At 30.2% G+C, this 16,423-nt stretch overlaps 1 long non-coding RNA gene across 3 annotated transcripts; it reads right to left on the reverse strand.

The window, feature by feature from the left end:
* Window positions 1–215: 215 nt before the first annotated feature.
* On the reverse strand, window positions 216–6,623 carry LOC127899043 (uncharacterized). 3 transcript variants are annotated; one of them, XR_008050831.1, is made up of 3 exons: window positions 5,851–6,623; window positions 2,576–4,082; window positions 216–893 (listed from the first exon to the last, which is right to left on the reverse strand). It is a non-coding gene; the product is annotated as an uncharacterized LOC127899043 (long non-coding RNA). The 3 variants fall into 3 exon arrangements; XR_008050832.1 differs by having other exon boundaries at window positions 3,834–4,085; XR_008050830.1 differs by having other exon boundaries at window positions 2,576–4,085.
* Between the last annotated feature and the right edge of the window lie 9,800 nt (window positions 6,624–16,423).

Genomic DNA, 16,423 nt, shown 5'->3' on the forward strand with positions numbered 1-16,423 from the left:
GATTATTTAACCTAGGTTATGTTCTCCAATTGAAATCATTGATTCCAACCTGCTACTTATGATTAAAATCTCAAGACAATTACGGATAAAGAATTTTAATCTAGCAATAGAATTTATTCAAGTCCTATCTAATTGGCCACTCAAATAAAACAAGAATAAACCATAAACATTAATTATAGAAGAACATAAACAATCTCAATTAAATAAATTGAATGATATAAATTAAAAATTAATCATGTGACATGTTCGGGGTTTTGAATTCACCCTCAACCAAATAAAAATCTAGCCTAACATAATTGAATTGACAAAACCAATCATGGAGATTAATTCAAGCGGCTGCCTTTGCTTCAATTTAATTCCGACTGCTGATTTTTTTCTTCTCCTTTGCAGCTGCAAATTGTTCAGTTTCTCTTGGTTGCCGATTACCCCCTTGTGTTGCTTCCGCTTGATCCTTTTATAATGCTTCAATTGTGGCTTTTTTTAAATACTTGCATGGAAAGAATTAAATTCAAAGCCCAAAACCGCCACTTTCATGCTTCAATTAATAAGCCAATAATGATTTGGCCATGATTTCCTAAAGCCAAAAGGCTTTATTCTCCTTCCTTTCACGTGCTGGCCACTTTTGGTTTGCAATCTTTGTTTTCCAATTTTGCTTTCATGTGATGGCTTGGCTTGTTAATTGGCTTGGTTTCCTTTTTGACTCCCATTTTCCAATTTTAGCTCCATGTGCAACATTAATTTTGCTTGGCCCATACAAGCTTTAGTTGGAGAATATTCTTTATTTTCTAATTCCTTCCAATTCTTGATCTCTTGTGCACTTTTGTCTCTCAATCTTCAATCAAATTTCTTTCCTGAATGCTCCGATTTAATTTCTCTTTAATTCCATAATATACCTAAAATAACAAAATAAATAAAACTAAGATAAAAATTAATACAATAAAATATAATTTACTAAATTAAAAATTAACTAAAATAACTAGAATATTTAAGACCAAAACAAGAAAAAGATGGAGAAATTAATAGCAAAATATATGAAAAATATGCACTTATCAAATATCAGCATTTCAAGCAATTGAAATAGACTTGGCTGAAGCATTTGGAATCTCATTAAGTCTATATTTTTAAGTTAATGGATAAACAAGTAGGTGGAAGAGATTCTCTTGGCTACACAAAACAAGATCAAAAGAATTACACTAGATCAACTAGACAAAAAAAAATGGTATATGGAAAAGAAGGATGTGTATTGAAGTATTATTCTGATCAAAGATTAAAATATCCATCATTTTTTTATTCTATACAGTTGGACAATAAGGAAAAAATGATGGATTTTTTTATCTCTGATCAGAATAATAGTTCAATAAATATCCTTCTTCTCCATATGATAATTAATTATGGTCAATTAGGGATGTTATTAATTTTGATACAACTTATAAGGTTAATAAAGTGAATTGACCATCTTCTATGTTTTTGGGATTTAATCATCATCGAAAAACTATGGTGTTTGCGGCAGCTTTAATGCATGATAAGACAATTGATTCATTTGTATGGTTGTTTAAAATATATTTACAAATGATGTCTGGAAAGGCTCCAAAACCTATCTTTGTAGAACAAGATGCAGCAATGGCTAAGGCTATTTTACAGGTAGTGCCTAGCATATACCACAAGTTTTGTACTTGGCATATAATGCAAAATGCCTTGAAGCATGTAAACTCTATTTTCACGTGTCTTGGTGGGGTGAAGAATTTTTTATCAATGTTTGTGGATTCTATTGAAGACAAAAATAAATTTTTGACTACTTGGAATAATATGCTTGACGTATATGATGTGCATGATAATGATTGGCTTAAAAGGATTTGTGAGTTGAGAGAGAAATGGGCTTAGGCATATGATAGACGAGCATGGTCTGCTAAAATAAAAATTACCTAACTGTTTGAAAGATTATTTGAAATCAAACCTTAATATGGACCAACCTTTTATGCATTTTGAAAGAATGGTTAATGATAAACGGCACAAAGAATTGAAAGTATAGTGTAATATGTATTACCAAATGGTCAACTTAAAAGTATCTGTTAAAATATTGACTCAAGCGAGCGAAACTTACACGAAAGCAATATTCAAAAATTTCCAAGATAAGTTTATAGAAGCTATTGATTTGTTCATGACGAGATGTGTTCAAGATAATGAGGATTTTCTTTATATTGTTATTGTAGATGATAACTCCAAGAAGCGGTATATGAAAAGTAAAGGTAACAACACATTATATTTTAGTTCTAGGATATTTTATACTGTTATCAAAGAAACTCCTAACTAATATATCTTGAAGAGGTAGACAAAGCAAGCAAGGGTGGCATATGTGCAGCATAAGCATGGCTGTGAAATCTAAGTAGATCCTAAATGACAACAAATATGTCGATATAGATTTTTATGTTATGCCTTCACCAAAATAGTAAGTAGGGCTTCAAAGAGTAAAAGTGCTTATAGCCTAGTGAATGAACATGCAAGTTCTCAAAATTAATTAGATACCTTTTATGTTCATAAATGGATGGTAATATGAATGAGAAAGATCATGAATTACCTTATGAAGAGCCATGAAGTACTACTGATACGGAATGTGTACAAGATGCCAATACTGTTAAAGCAACTAGATTGAAAAATGAAGAGTTATCTCGTGGAAGACGTCAAATTAAAAGCAACTTGGAGAAGTCCTTGGCCAACAAAAAATAGGTCAAGTAATCGTCCATCGCTCTCTCAAACTTGTCCAGTAACATTGTCAATAAAATTAATTTATATTTCTAGTTAATTACAAGTTATTGATATCGATAAGTGTTGAATTTGAGTCACATATAACATGCGGGCACCTACACATTTGTTTCATACGATAAACAATACTTGTTGTTCATTAGTTCATCATCATCCTTATCCAGAAAGTAAATTTAATTTAATTTATTGTTTGTGACAAAAAGTAATATCTACTAAATAATTAAAAATGACAAACTGTTAAAATTATACCACAATGACTTTATGCAGTTGGAGTTTCAAAGTTGCAATTTGACTAATTCAATGTCCAATTTAATGCCATGGATGCAACGTAAAGAATTTCAACAAATAAGTTTTTAGGAATTGCTTCAACATAGCATAGTTTTCACTCTCTTGTACTTCAATGAACTAAATTAGTGTTGTTACTTTATAAACTGCTGGTACTGGTTGCTGTTTAGCTTTTTTTTTAGGTTTATAGTTGTTTTATTTTTTTCTTTTTTGGTTTTTAGCCGTTGTTTGCTGTTTTTCTAGGTTCCATAGTTACTATTTTATTTTTTTTGGATTTACAACTGTTTTTTTTGCTATTTTTCTTAGTTTTATAGCTGTTGTTTTATTGTTTTAGGGTTTACAACTGTTGTTTGCTGTTTTTCTAGGTTCTATTGTTGTTGTTTTCTTTTTTGGGGTCTGCAACAACTATTTATTGTTTTTCTAGGTTCTATAGTCATTATTTTGAATTATTTAGCTGTTGTATTCTTTGCTACTCTGTCTTGGGAAATATGATAACACAGATAACAATTTTGTAATTTCAATCTTTTTTAGCCAATAAAACCAAAACTATCATTTCTCAAATTCAAAAGGGTGCTACATTGTAGTCTTGTACAAACAATTTTAGTAACAGAATGAGCTATATTATTCTCAAACCAAGGAAAATTGTTGATTTAAACTAAAAAGAACATTTGCAAGTACTCTCAGTTATATATTTGAATTGCTTTATATATTTGATTTTAACAAAAATATAAATCTAGTGGGTTATTGTAATCCTAGATGCCAAACATTAAATTCATGATTTTACAAACCTTTGACTTGGCTGGGGAAGCAATGACACTTCTTGATTGTCGTGTGCTTGTATTTCGATTTTGAAGATGGTATGGGTGCAGAGATGCTCTAAATGAGTTCAAGTTTTGAAGTCCTGCTAGATAGAGGGGGTAGAGTCCTAAATCCTTGATTGTTAATTCTTTCATTCAAAGCTTGGCATTATATTGGATCGAATGGTTCACACCAACAATTAGGACTTTATTGATTTGCATCCCATCCTTGCTGAGAGCCTTCTGGGAATTAGAACAGTTATGATATAAAATGTGCATCCAGTTAGCATCTGTTGGACTAGGAACATGTTTCAAGATCACACTACATAGGGCAGTGAAACAAATAAACTAATCAAAATGAAATTGAATCATAAATGGATTAAGTAAAAAATCTAATGATTTAGATTCGATTTACTTATTAAACAAATTGAATTCTTAGAATTTGGATTCAATTTATTTATTAAAAGAATGTTCCGTTCAATTCATTTAATAGAATTAATAAATGAATCAAATGGAATATGGATTTATTTACTATTCGTTCATCCTATTACTAGGGGTGGCAAAAATCCCCACGGGGACGGGTACCTTCGGGGATTTTTCCCATTCGGGGAGAGTATGGGGATAATTTCATACCCAATTTCTTATTCGGGGAAGGGACAGAGAAATTTTTTTATCCAATTTCTTATTCGGGGAGGGGACGGGGATGAGGTGGAATCCCCATCCCCTACCCATTTCCCCATTTTAATTTTTAATTTTATTTTAATTTTTTAAAATTACTAGTAAATAAATTATAAAATTATAAATATTGGTTAAAATAAAAAATATCAAAATATTTATATTATTAAACTTTTAAGCCTAATTAACTAATTAAAGTCCTAAATTTTTATTTAAGACATTAAAAAGACCGAGTAGATTCTATTAGCCCAACATTTTTTTAATTTTAATATTCTTTAAATATTTTAAACTTAAATCTATTTTTTATTTATTTTTAGATGTTATAATTGCCCACAGCCAATCACAATTTTAATATCTAATCTAATATTTGCTCTTGATTTGTTCCAATTTAACTATTGTGTTGTAAAGGGAATAGTCCACATTTATAAAGTGCCCACGCCACCATTGAAAAAGTTAATTTTGAATCTAAATTCGATTTTATTTGTAACAATTTTGTATTAGACTATTAATTTATTCATGATAGTTTGTAAAAGAAGTTTGTATCCCTTGCATGTTGCGTTACTTACTAATTTAATGTATGTGACTTTTGTAATATATATTAATGTAAGATATATTTGAACTTTACTTTTATTTGAATTTTTTATTTTAATATGATTAACTCAAAATCGAAAACAAAAAAAAAATGTATTAGTTATTCGGGGATCGGGGACCCTCGGGGATCCCCTGTTATTATTCGGGGAGGGGATGGGAATTCTCTCAAGTAATTCTGACGGGGACGGGGAGGGGACGGGGACATACGCAAAATATTGGGGATGGGTACGGGGAGATCGGTCTCCTCCCCTCCCCTCCCCATTGCCATCCCTGCCTATTACGGATCTATAACGAATAAAATCAAATCTAAATTTGTTTACAATTCTTTAGAAAAATATAATTAATAAATGAAATTAAGCAAAATAAAATATAAAAAGACAATATCCTAACATCCTACACAATAGAAATAATCCAAATCCTATTCGAAGATTAAATTAATAGTCATCCAAACAAAAATTACAAATTCTTAACAATACAAATAATAGTAATTCAAATTCAAATTTTAAACTAGGAGATTTTTTTAATTCTCTTCATTTTGTCTTTGTCGCCTTGAAAACAAGAATCATACACCAAAAAGTAAATAAAATGATTAACATGTTGCAACACTAATAAAATGTTGCAACACTAATAAAAGTCACTATAATATTTTAAAATATCAAATATATAACAAATTTGTGATATTGTTAAGGAAATAATAATTAAATCTACAAAGCCAAGAAAAATAAGTAAGATAAAACTTTACCTATCACACTCCCACATTGTCATTAGGATCATTAGCACTCTCTGTAGATGAAGAACTATTAGTGCTCATGTTCACAATGTTTTGACCAAGTTGATCCATAGTGACATCAAAATTTTCTATATAATTTTTTAAAAATAAATCTTAATTAGAAACAAGTCCTTACAGCAAAACCTTAGAGTCAAACACAGCAATTTTGTTGAATTCAGTGATTAACCTTGTTGGATTGAAAAATACTGCAATCTTAACTATTATAATTAGAATCACTAAAATAATAAAAATAATTATAATATTCTAACCAATAGATTTAGCTAATATTAATGGCCATCATACAATTTCGAATCCTCCAATGCTTTACAACTTTGCGAGTCAATTCTTGAACAAACAACCTTACCATCACTTTAAAATCTTAGTTTATTATTGTTTTGATAATTTAAAATCTTAATCAAATAGCTTGTGTGAACATTATTGCTTAACCATGAACGTAATAATAAACGAAGATTAAAAAAATTAAAGAAAATTCATTTCATTGGTTAAATCACTTACAAGCACACAAATTTTTTTTTTATCTACGAGAGTAACAGTTAGCACAAAACCCATTGCTAAAAAGTTAAAAAAAGAAAAAGAATTACGGCTTACTGTGTGATTGTGTTAGATAAGACGACGTCGGCTGAGAGATGAAGAAATTATTGAGGGCGGAGACTAGAGACAAGGGAGGGATATTGGTTGAGAGATGAAGGGAAAGAGAGGCGAAATGATAAAATGTAAAGATTAGGGTTGGCTGCCCTAATTCTTGTTTCACTTATATGGCTTGTTTTATTATCGTCAAGAATTACTATATTAACCTTCAAATTTTAAATTATATATATATATATATATATATATAAATGAATATACCGTATTTGATTTATTTATTACCCATTTATTAAACGAATCCTAAACGAATAAATGAATCAATGTCCTTAGTCCCAAATTCAATTTGTTTAATTAGCGAATTAAATCGAATTTACCCATTTATTAAATGAATTAATTTCTTCAAACCCAAACCCATTTAATTTGCATTGAATAGAATCGAAGAAACAAATTCTAACTTAATTGCCACCCTTAACCACACTTTTCAAATTCTCGCAAAACCAAATTAGTATTAACTAGAGGAAATCCATAAACTATAAGCATATTACAACAACCTCACAGTAACTCTCAATTCTCCGGCACTAGACACAAATTGTCACAAATTACTAGTACTCCAATTACAAAAAAATAAATAAACAAAGAGATAGATAAAATTACTCCCCCTAACAATGACATCAATTTGCATGCTCCATCAATTATTTGGGCTCCTCAATCATCCATTCTTTAATCAACCTATTTGCAAGTAGTTACAAGAATTCCTTATTAATCAGACAAAACTTATTTCACCATTCTTTCTCAAATCTTCTCAACATCGAAAGCCAATTTCATTCAACCATTTTTTCATCAAACATGTTCAGCTATTTTTTTTTAACAATATCTGGACATTGGGTTTAAGAGTTCCCAAAGGTATGACTTATGATTAACTTTTTATTTTATTCTTTTTTCATTTTATTCAAATTACCAAAAAGATATATTTTTTAACTAATGTTCTTGTAAAGTGACTAGGTTACTACTATCTTATAGATGCTGGATGTTGAAGTATTCTTTACAATTGATAGAGGAACACGATATCACTTGTCAGAATGGAGAGATGGGTGTGCTCCTAAGAACAAAGAAGAGTTCTTTAACACGAAACATTCTTTGGCAATAAACATTATAGAATGATGTTTCGATTTACTCAAAATGCAATGGGCTATACTATGAAGTCTATCTTTTTATCCAATCAAAACGTAGTGCCATATTATTATTGCTTGCTATTTACTACATAATTTAGTTAGGAGAGAAATGTCAATAGATCCCATTGGAGCATGAATTACTTGAGATAGATGATAATAAAGTACAAGATAGAAGTAACATAACCATTGTTGAAGCTTCAGATCAATGGATTAGGTGGAGAAATGATTTAGCAGATGCAATGTATAATGAATGGCTTGGAAACTGAGGCTAACATATTTTTCATTAGGATTTTATTTCAGGGTTGTGACATTATATTTATGTAGTACTTTGTGATTTGTTTATCTATCAATTTAAAGTTGCAATATTTTTTTAATATTTTAAGTTAAGAATTATGGTAATTTTACAGTTTAAATTATATTTCAAAAAATATAATGAAATCAACATATAAGAATGGAGGAGGATGAAGGTACAAGCCACACTGGTGGAAACAAGGTGCGTATAAGGCCAGCATGGGCAAATGTTGAAGAACAAGCACTGTTGGATGCACTAGATGCAGTGGTCGTAAGTGGTGGTCATGCTGATAATGGATTCAAATCCGTTACATTTAGACATCTTGAAAAGGTACCAAATCAAAAGTTGCCAAATTGTGGTCCGAATGCTCCTTCTCATATTGAGAGGTTAGGAAATGTAAGAAACAATGTGGGTTTATATTTGAGATGCTGAACATGAGTAATTTTGGATGGAATGATGTGAAAAAATGGGTGGAGGTTGATAATGATGAAGTTTGGAATTCATATGTGTAGGTTAGTGAAAATTTAAAAAAAAATGGATTTATTTACTCTCATTTATAGGTTTTTAAAATTTTCTTTTTAGAGATTGATAACTATTTAGCAATTGTTATGTTTAGGTTTATTAAATTTTTGAAATTTTGACTATTTACTACATTTAAATTTAATATTTTTTACTATTTACTGTATCTAACTACATCTTGATTAAATATTTTGTAATCTCATAACACAATAATTAAGAAACTGGAGAAACAAGGCATTCTCACTTTATGAAAGATTGGCAAACATATTTGGAAAGGACCGTGCTACTCAACATGCATGCTGATACAAAAGACGAAGCAAATCAAGAAGAAATTAGCGATGATGATAATGAAATAGATGATGGATGTTCTCCAATATCAGCAACACCACTTTTAAGTTCTCAGCACATTACTCGATCACTCACAACAACGAAATAGGAAGAGATCTAGTCAGAGGGTGACCTGCATGCTGGCATTGATACGATTGCTAATCTTATCAGCCAATCATTTGAAAACATGAATACAATAGCTCAACACATGTTTGATAACAAAAAAGATCGTTTTGACATTTTTTATGAACTTTCAACAATGTGACCTTCTATTGAAGAAGAACTTCTAGCCCTAGAGTTAATTCTAAAGGAACCCCATAATATTTTAGTTTTTAAGTCCTCACAAGGTGAGTGTAAGTTAACATTTGCTCATAAGCTCTTACGAAGAGCACGAGGTTGATATGTTGCTTAAAACAACTGCGATATTTTAAAGTCGATAATATTTTAGTATAGAAAAGAAGTGTGTACTAAACACGACCCAATATTTTATTATAGTATTATAGCATGTGAGTGCATGTGTGTACTTAACACAACCATATATTTTGGTATAGTATTGTTTCAATATTGTATTATTAAGTTGAATAAATTTTTGTAAACTTTTGAATGACTATGTAATTTGATTAGAATTACTTTGAATAATTTTCACAATAAATGTGTAGAAAAATTATGTGTTGAAATTTTTTAAAACTTATAGTTTCATAAATAAATATAAAAATCTTAAATTTGTATGTAAGTATTTTTGTATATAAAATTATTTTTTAGCATATCCATCCTTTTTAGCATTCAAACATAATTACATGTTCTAAGGATTATGATATTTGATATAAAATGGTTAGTTATTTACTTAAATTATTTATTTTTGACAAAAATTAATTGCCAAACATAGGACAATTGATAATAATACAATACAGCGCAGCATCAAATGTTGTACAATTTATACAACAAGTCAATAAATACTATTCTAATACAACACACTCCAATACAATACAATACAATACAATACAGTATAGTGTGGCTCACCAAAGCAATACTCGTTGATTGACTCCAAGTTGCGTTATTATCACCATTGAATAGCTTGGTGACCAAACTAATTCTTGGAAGATTTGAGAAATGAAGATAAAATATTTCCTTTGGATGGCCAGTCAGAAAGAACTATTCAGATGCTTGAAGATATGTTGTGAGAATGTGCTATCGACTTTCAAGGATCATGAAGCAATTTTCCAATGGTTGAATTTGCCTACAACAATAACTACCAAGCAACAATTAGCATGGCACCATATGAAGCTCCATATGGTAGAAAATGTAGGTCACCTATTTCATTAGGATGAGATAGGCGAGCTAAGGTATCTTGGAGTCGACTTAATTACTGTCTCATCGGAAGCGATCGGGAAAATACGTCAAAGAATGTAGGCAGCTCAAAGTTGATAGAAAAGTTATGAGGATAAAAGGCGAAGTGCTTTGGAATTTCAAGTTGGTGACAAAGTATTTCTAAAAGTTGCCCCAGTAAAAGGATCAATGAGATTTAGGAACAAAGGAAAATTAAGTCTGAGGTTTATTAGACCATTTGAAATACTTGAACTTATCAGGAATATTTTTTACTGACTTGCCCTCCCACCATCGTTATTAAGAATACGCAATGTCTTTCATGTCTCCATACATGTTCCAAACTCCTCTCATGTGCTAGATTATAAGCCTCTTCAATTAGAAAAAGACTTAACCTATGAAGAACGTCCAATTCAAATTCTTGATAGAAAGATAAAAGAATTAAGGAACAAAAAGATCCATTTAATTAAAATACTATAGCAAAATAGCTCAGTGGAAGAGGCAACATGGGAATGTGAGGAAGAGATGAAGAATAAGTATTGTGAGCTATTTAGTAAGTAAATTTCAAGGATGAAATTTTCTTAAAAGGGGAGGAAATTATGAGGTACAACTTTCTCACTTGAATATAATATAATTAACTTTAAGCTAAGAAGCCCCCTTAAGTATAATAATAATAATAATATAAATATTTAATTCTAAAGTAATGATGGCATGAGCAATGACATAAGTGGTGATGCAATAAGAGATGTTTGTAGAGATAGTTAGGAATTCTATAATTTACTAAGATATTTATGGAAGGATAATCTCAACCATTAATCAAGAGTTATTGTGGCAAAATCCTAACCATCCATTAACTTTAGGAAATCCTATAAATACCTCTTAGGCCTTTCGTTTTCTATATAAAAAAATAAGAATTCAATCATCTTCTATTCTAAGTCATAACATTAAGAGTAGAGAAATCTTCAAGTTTGAAAGGTCTAGAGAAGTCAAGGTTAAAAGATAAATAACACTTCAACTGCAATGTAGGGACAAAATCCTATTTATACTTAACTTCAACTTTACCTAATCCTTTTTCTTGTGATGGCTACTATAATGTGATTGGTTATAATCTAAATTTTTATATGGATGACTATGCCACCTATATTATGGTATTTTCTTATTTATCTTTATTTGGTTAGCTAGGCTGCCTATATTATGATATTTTCTTATTTACTCATTGTATGGTCGGCTATGCCGCCTAATCTGTGATACTTTTACTTAATTATACTATGGTTGGCTCTGCTGCATATATTATAATACCATTTTGTTTAATCTCTATATGAATGGCAATGCTGCCTAAATTAAAGATTGTTGTCCTTAATTAATGTTGTGTCTTGATTATGTTGTACATTTAGGAACTTCACATGTTATGACCTAAGTTGCATTAAACACGTGCATTTCATGGATTACTTTATAAAGAAAACTTTTTTTTTTTAAAAAAAAAGAGAATTTTTGAAAAATGGGTTGTTGTACTACCAAGTGGCAAAGTTCCCAAAGAGGGAAAGCTCTCTAAGCTAAGTAAAAAGTAATCTTTTGGAGACGGCGATATGTAATGCCCAAAAGATCAACTAATTAGACTCAAGGGCATGTTGTTTTAAAGAATAAAAGTGCTAGCCTTTTAGTGCAACATACCTGGGGCCCTAATAAAGTTGTTTTGTATTTCTAAGTTTCTTTTAAAAACTTAATAAGGTCATCTATATGCATAATCATTTAAACATGCATCAAAGTGTTATCTTACTAGACATTGTCTCATAAAGTCCTTACACTGCAGGTAACGATGAGTACGGCAAGCTGACGCCAAGTCCCAATCGAGGCAAAGTGCTTATGAGCATAACAAATCTTGTGTTTTATGATGGAGCTTTGGTTCTATTAAAAAATAAATATCTTAACCTTATGTAATAATAAAAATTTTAGATTCATACTAAGGAATCTTTGCATGTCTCTTACATTTTATAACAAAGTTTTGCATGTTATGTAAAACTTTTTTTATAATCCGTATTTATATTAAAAGTAGCGAGGTTTTAAATATTTTTAAAGTAAATCATTATTTTTATTATAAAAGTGGAGTGTTACAAAAAAAAAATCAAAATCTCTTCTTTTTTTTAATTGTGCTTTTTTTTATGTCTGGGTTTTAACATCGTTAAGTGTTTGATAGAATTTCCCAATTTTCTCATTTGGGTTGTTTAAAATATTTCATATACTTTGAATTGTTAAATTTCTTCCTTTCTTATCAAATATCAATTTTTTTTTTTGTGGTTTTAACCTATCTTCTTGTTTAAGCTTTGTAACTTTTTGTGGACAGTTGATGGATTGTTGGGACCTGATTAAATAGTTCATGTACTTTCTGGGTATATGTGATTTTCCCAAATTGTTCACAAAATGGTATTAGACTACGGATGATAATGCTGTATTAGGACATGGGCAGGTTAAAGAAATAAGATTCTTTCTTCATTTGACTTTCTCTTGGATAACAAGAACACAAGAGGAATTAATTTTAACCATATCACGACATGACGATCTTCTCTTGATTTAGAGTTTTTAAAGGTCATCTTATGCCATGTCCATATCACTCTTGTATGGTCAAAATTTGCTCCTTTCATTTGAACAAGTTTAGATGTTAAGTTAAACATCATGAACATAAAAAAAAAATTTACCAATTACTTGAAAATTGAGTGGAGTTTAAGCCATTGGTGATTTTTTTGAGCCTTGAAGTTCATGCAACTACCGCCTTCGTTTTGGCTTAATTAATTTAACTATAGTAGTAAGCTCCCAAACCAAATACCATTTTATTTTTTAAGTTCCTCTATTTCTTAATTAATTTCTTTAATTTTAATTAACCATATCTTCTTGCAAATTATATATATTATATCTCCAGTACTCTTCATTATCTCATGCAAATTTGTATCTTTGTATGTATGTATATATGGTGTGGGTATGGGATTCAAAAGATTCAAGCGTAATTTCTCGATGAATTTGATTCCAAATTAATTTACTTTGAATTTTTCGAGATTTTCCTATTAGAAATTTAGATCTCTAGTTATATGCATAGATTGTTGATGACGAGTGGGTGCCGCCCATTTTTATATTCTGGTAGAATATAAAATTAACAACGTGCTCAACTCATCCAAATTCTTTCAAATTCAGCAATTACGCTTCTTAGAATCTTCATCAATCAATTTGATTTCAACACTAGCTTCTCGGGAAATGGCTAGAGAATGCACTTGAGATTTACGTGCAAAGCAATTGTTTAGCAAGTTATACAAGGAGCTCCACTCAGTTTTTTACTTTTTACTTTTTAATTTTCACTAGTTCTAATAGTAAGTTTTAAACTCCTAGTGGGATTAAAATGTTCACAGCAATGAGTGGTAAAAAAAGAGTGGACCCTGAATTAAAATCAGTGCAGGTAATTTTATTTTCCCTATTATTTTAATTAACTATATGTTAAAGTTTTTTAGGTACTTAGATTGAGTTTTACTGTCGTGGGTTCCAAAAAAACCTGGTTTATACGAATGTGGTTACTATGTCACGCTTTATATAAGGGATATTACTGTTGATCATAGTTTGTTGTGCAGCAATGTAAGTGATATGTTTTTGTTAACATGAATATGTTCACAATATTGATTTTAATGATAACAAACTTTAAATGTTTTTTATTAAAATGATGGAGCTATCCATTAATAAACAAAAGCTTTATAATCATTCCAATTATATTCATAAAAGTTGGATAACTGTTAAATTTGAAATTGGAAAATGATTCTCTACAATATCTAGCTAAAACTGTGATTCTGGAAATAAACGGTGAACCGTTTTCCTTTAAACGGTTAACCGATTAAATCCAGAGAGTAACAAATTACTTAAGCTTTAACGGCAAACCGTTTATTTAAACGGTTAACTGATAAAATCCAGAATGAAAGATTGTACTCATTTGGTACCATTTAACAGAAACGGATAAGGCTAATTTGTTTTGCAGGTTACTGGAAACAAACGGTGAACCGTTAATGACAAACGGCTAACCGAAAAATTCCAGAAAGGTCATCTCGTGCAAATCTTTAACCGTTTAGTATAAACGGATAGCTAAAGTTTATCTTGCAGGTCTTTGGAATTTAACGGTGAAAGGGTAAGCCTAAACGGCAAACCGTTTATTTGAAATTCGGCCCAATGGTAACTTTGACCAGTCTAAACGGTTAACCGTTAATGGTTAACGGCGAACCATTTTCGGGCAGACAGTCTGTAACGGCTAGTTTTTCAGCTCCAACTATAAATAAGCTCACTCAAATTCAAACAAAGGTTGATCACAACACTACCATTGAACTAATATTCGAGAATACAATCTTCATAGAGCTTTAAACACATTCTTGCTTCATCTATTCACACATTGGGCATCGATTTGAAATCTTAAATATTGTGTGAGAAAAAAATAATTTGTAATCTTTTACTTTGAGTGATTGTAAGTGTTGAGATATACTTGGGTTAAGAGATTGAGGATAATCTCTTGTTGTAAAGGTCCATTGACACCTTGGAAGTCAAGTGTAAGCATTTAAAGCCTTGGAGGCTTGCTTAGTGAAATTCTCAAGCCCGAAAAACTTAAAGGCGTGGACATAAGCGAGGTTAGCTGAACCACGTAAAAATCTTTGTGTTTGAATCTCTCTTCCCATTATCTTTTTATATTGTGATTGATTTAATTGTTATTGCTTTAAATTCGTTTTAGATTTGCTTGGTATTTTGTTTTAGAATTGATTAATTTTTAAAATCTCAATTCACCCCCCTCTTGGGTTGCATAACTAGAATTTCAATTTTATGTCCATTTTTTGTTAATATTTTTTCTCCATCATATTTCGTTAAATCATTTGGCCATTTGCAGTTTAACAACAAACCAGTTTACACTCACTTAGAAATGGATGAGGTATAGTATGAATGGATAAATTATGTCTGAACGCTCATATAAGGAGAGGAGATATTTATTAAATGCTTCGGTTAGTTTGGATCTGTTTTGAGTTTTAATGTTCATTTACTTGGCTGTGTTAGGTTGGTTTGAGAGCAAAATTTTGATATGTCAATATATTGTATGATTTTTTTTTTGAGTTGAGGTTGTAATTATACTGGATTAGATTGGTTTGGTTTTGATGGAACACTGCATTTTTAGAAATTTTAAATGTAATGGTAGTATAGGACTAAATTAATTTTAATTGAATATTGTGTTAGCTTATATGACTATAAAATAAAGATTTTGATAATAACAAACCACATGTTTTTGATAGAAAAAGAATTACACATTATGCTTTTATAACAAAAAAATGATTTTACGAAATTAATTATTTTTCAAGATATGGACTAAAATGAAAAAGTTTGATTTTTAAAAAGTATTGTTTTGAATTATGAATTGGGACCTATTTACAAATAGTTGAAACATTTTGGGCCATACCATAATTTCCACATATTTAGGCCAAATCATAATTTTAAAAAGTTTTGGGATTAATAAGTATTATTTAGAAATTCTGAAATTGAATCTTTTTGTAAAATTTTATGACATTTTAGGCCATAGTATAATTTTATAAAGGTTTGGGGGCAACATTACAATTTTAGAAAATAGTTGTTTCATTGTAGCGAAGCGGCTAACCGGATTTGACAAGCATCAAGCCATATTATGGGTAGAAACTCTCTGGATTGAAAGCGGCTAATCGGATTCTGAAAGCGGCATGCTAGATGTTTTAAAATTCAAATATTTGCTGTAACTGTAATATAAAAGCGGCTAACCGGATTCACAAAGCAGTAAGCCGGTTATCACCAAAAAATCAATAACGGCTAATTTTCTTCTTCAACTATAAAATGACTCAAATTAAATTCATTGCAAGTGATGCAACCATTAATACTTTGAGCATTTCTCTGCAAATCTAAAAGCATAAACTTTGTGTATTCATTCAATTGTTCACACATATTGGGCTTTCATTTGTATTCAAACACATTGTGTGAGAGAAATTTTTATAATCCTTTTTGTAAAATCAAATTGAGAGGTTGTAAGTGTTGTGATACACTTGGGTTAAGAGATTGGAGATAATCTCTTGTTGTAAAGGTTCATTGACACTTTGAAAGTCAATTGTAAGCATTTGAAACCTTGGGAGGCTTGGATAGTGAAATCCTTAATCCCGGTGTGCTTGGAGGCGTGGACGTAGACGTAGATTGTCGAACTACGTAAAAATCCTTATGTTTGTTTTCTATTCCCTTACTCTTTTATTATTGTGATTTATTGAATTTATTGTTTTCGATTCTA

The sequence above is a fragment of the Citrus sinensis genome, chromosome 8, assembly GCF_022201045.2.
Source record: "Citrus sinensis cultivar Valencia sweet orange chromosome 8, DVS_A1.0, whole genome shotgun sequence".
In the NCBI taxonomy this organism is placed as follows: domain Eukaryota; kingdom Viridiplantae; phylum Streptophyta; class Magnoliopsida; order Sapindales; family Rutaceae; genus Citrus; species Citrus sinensis.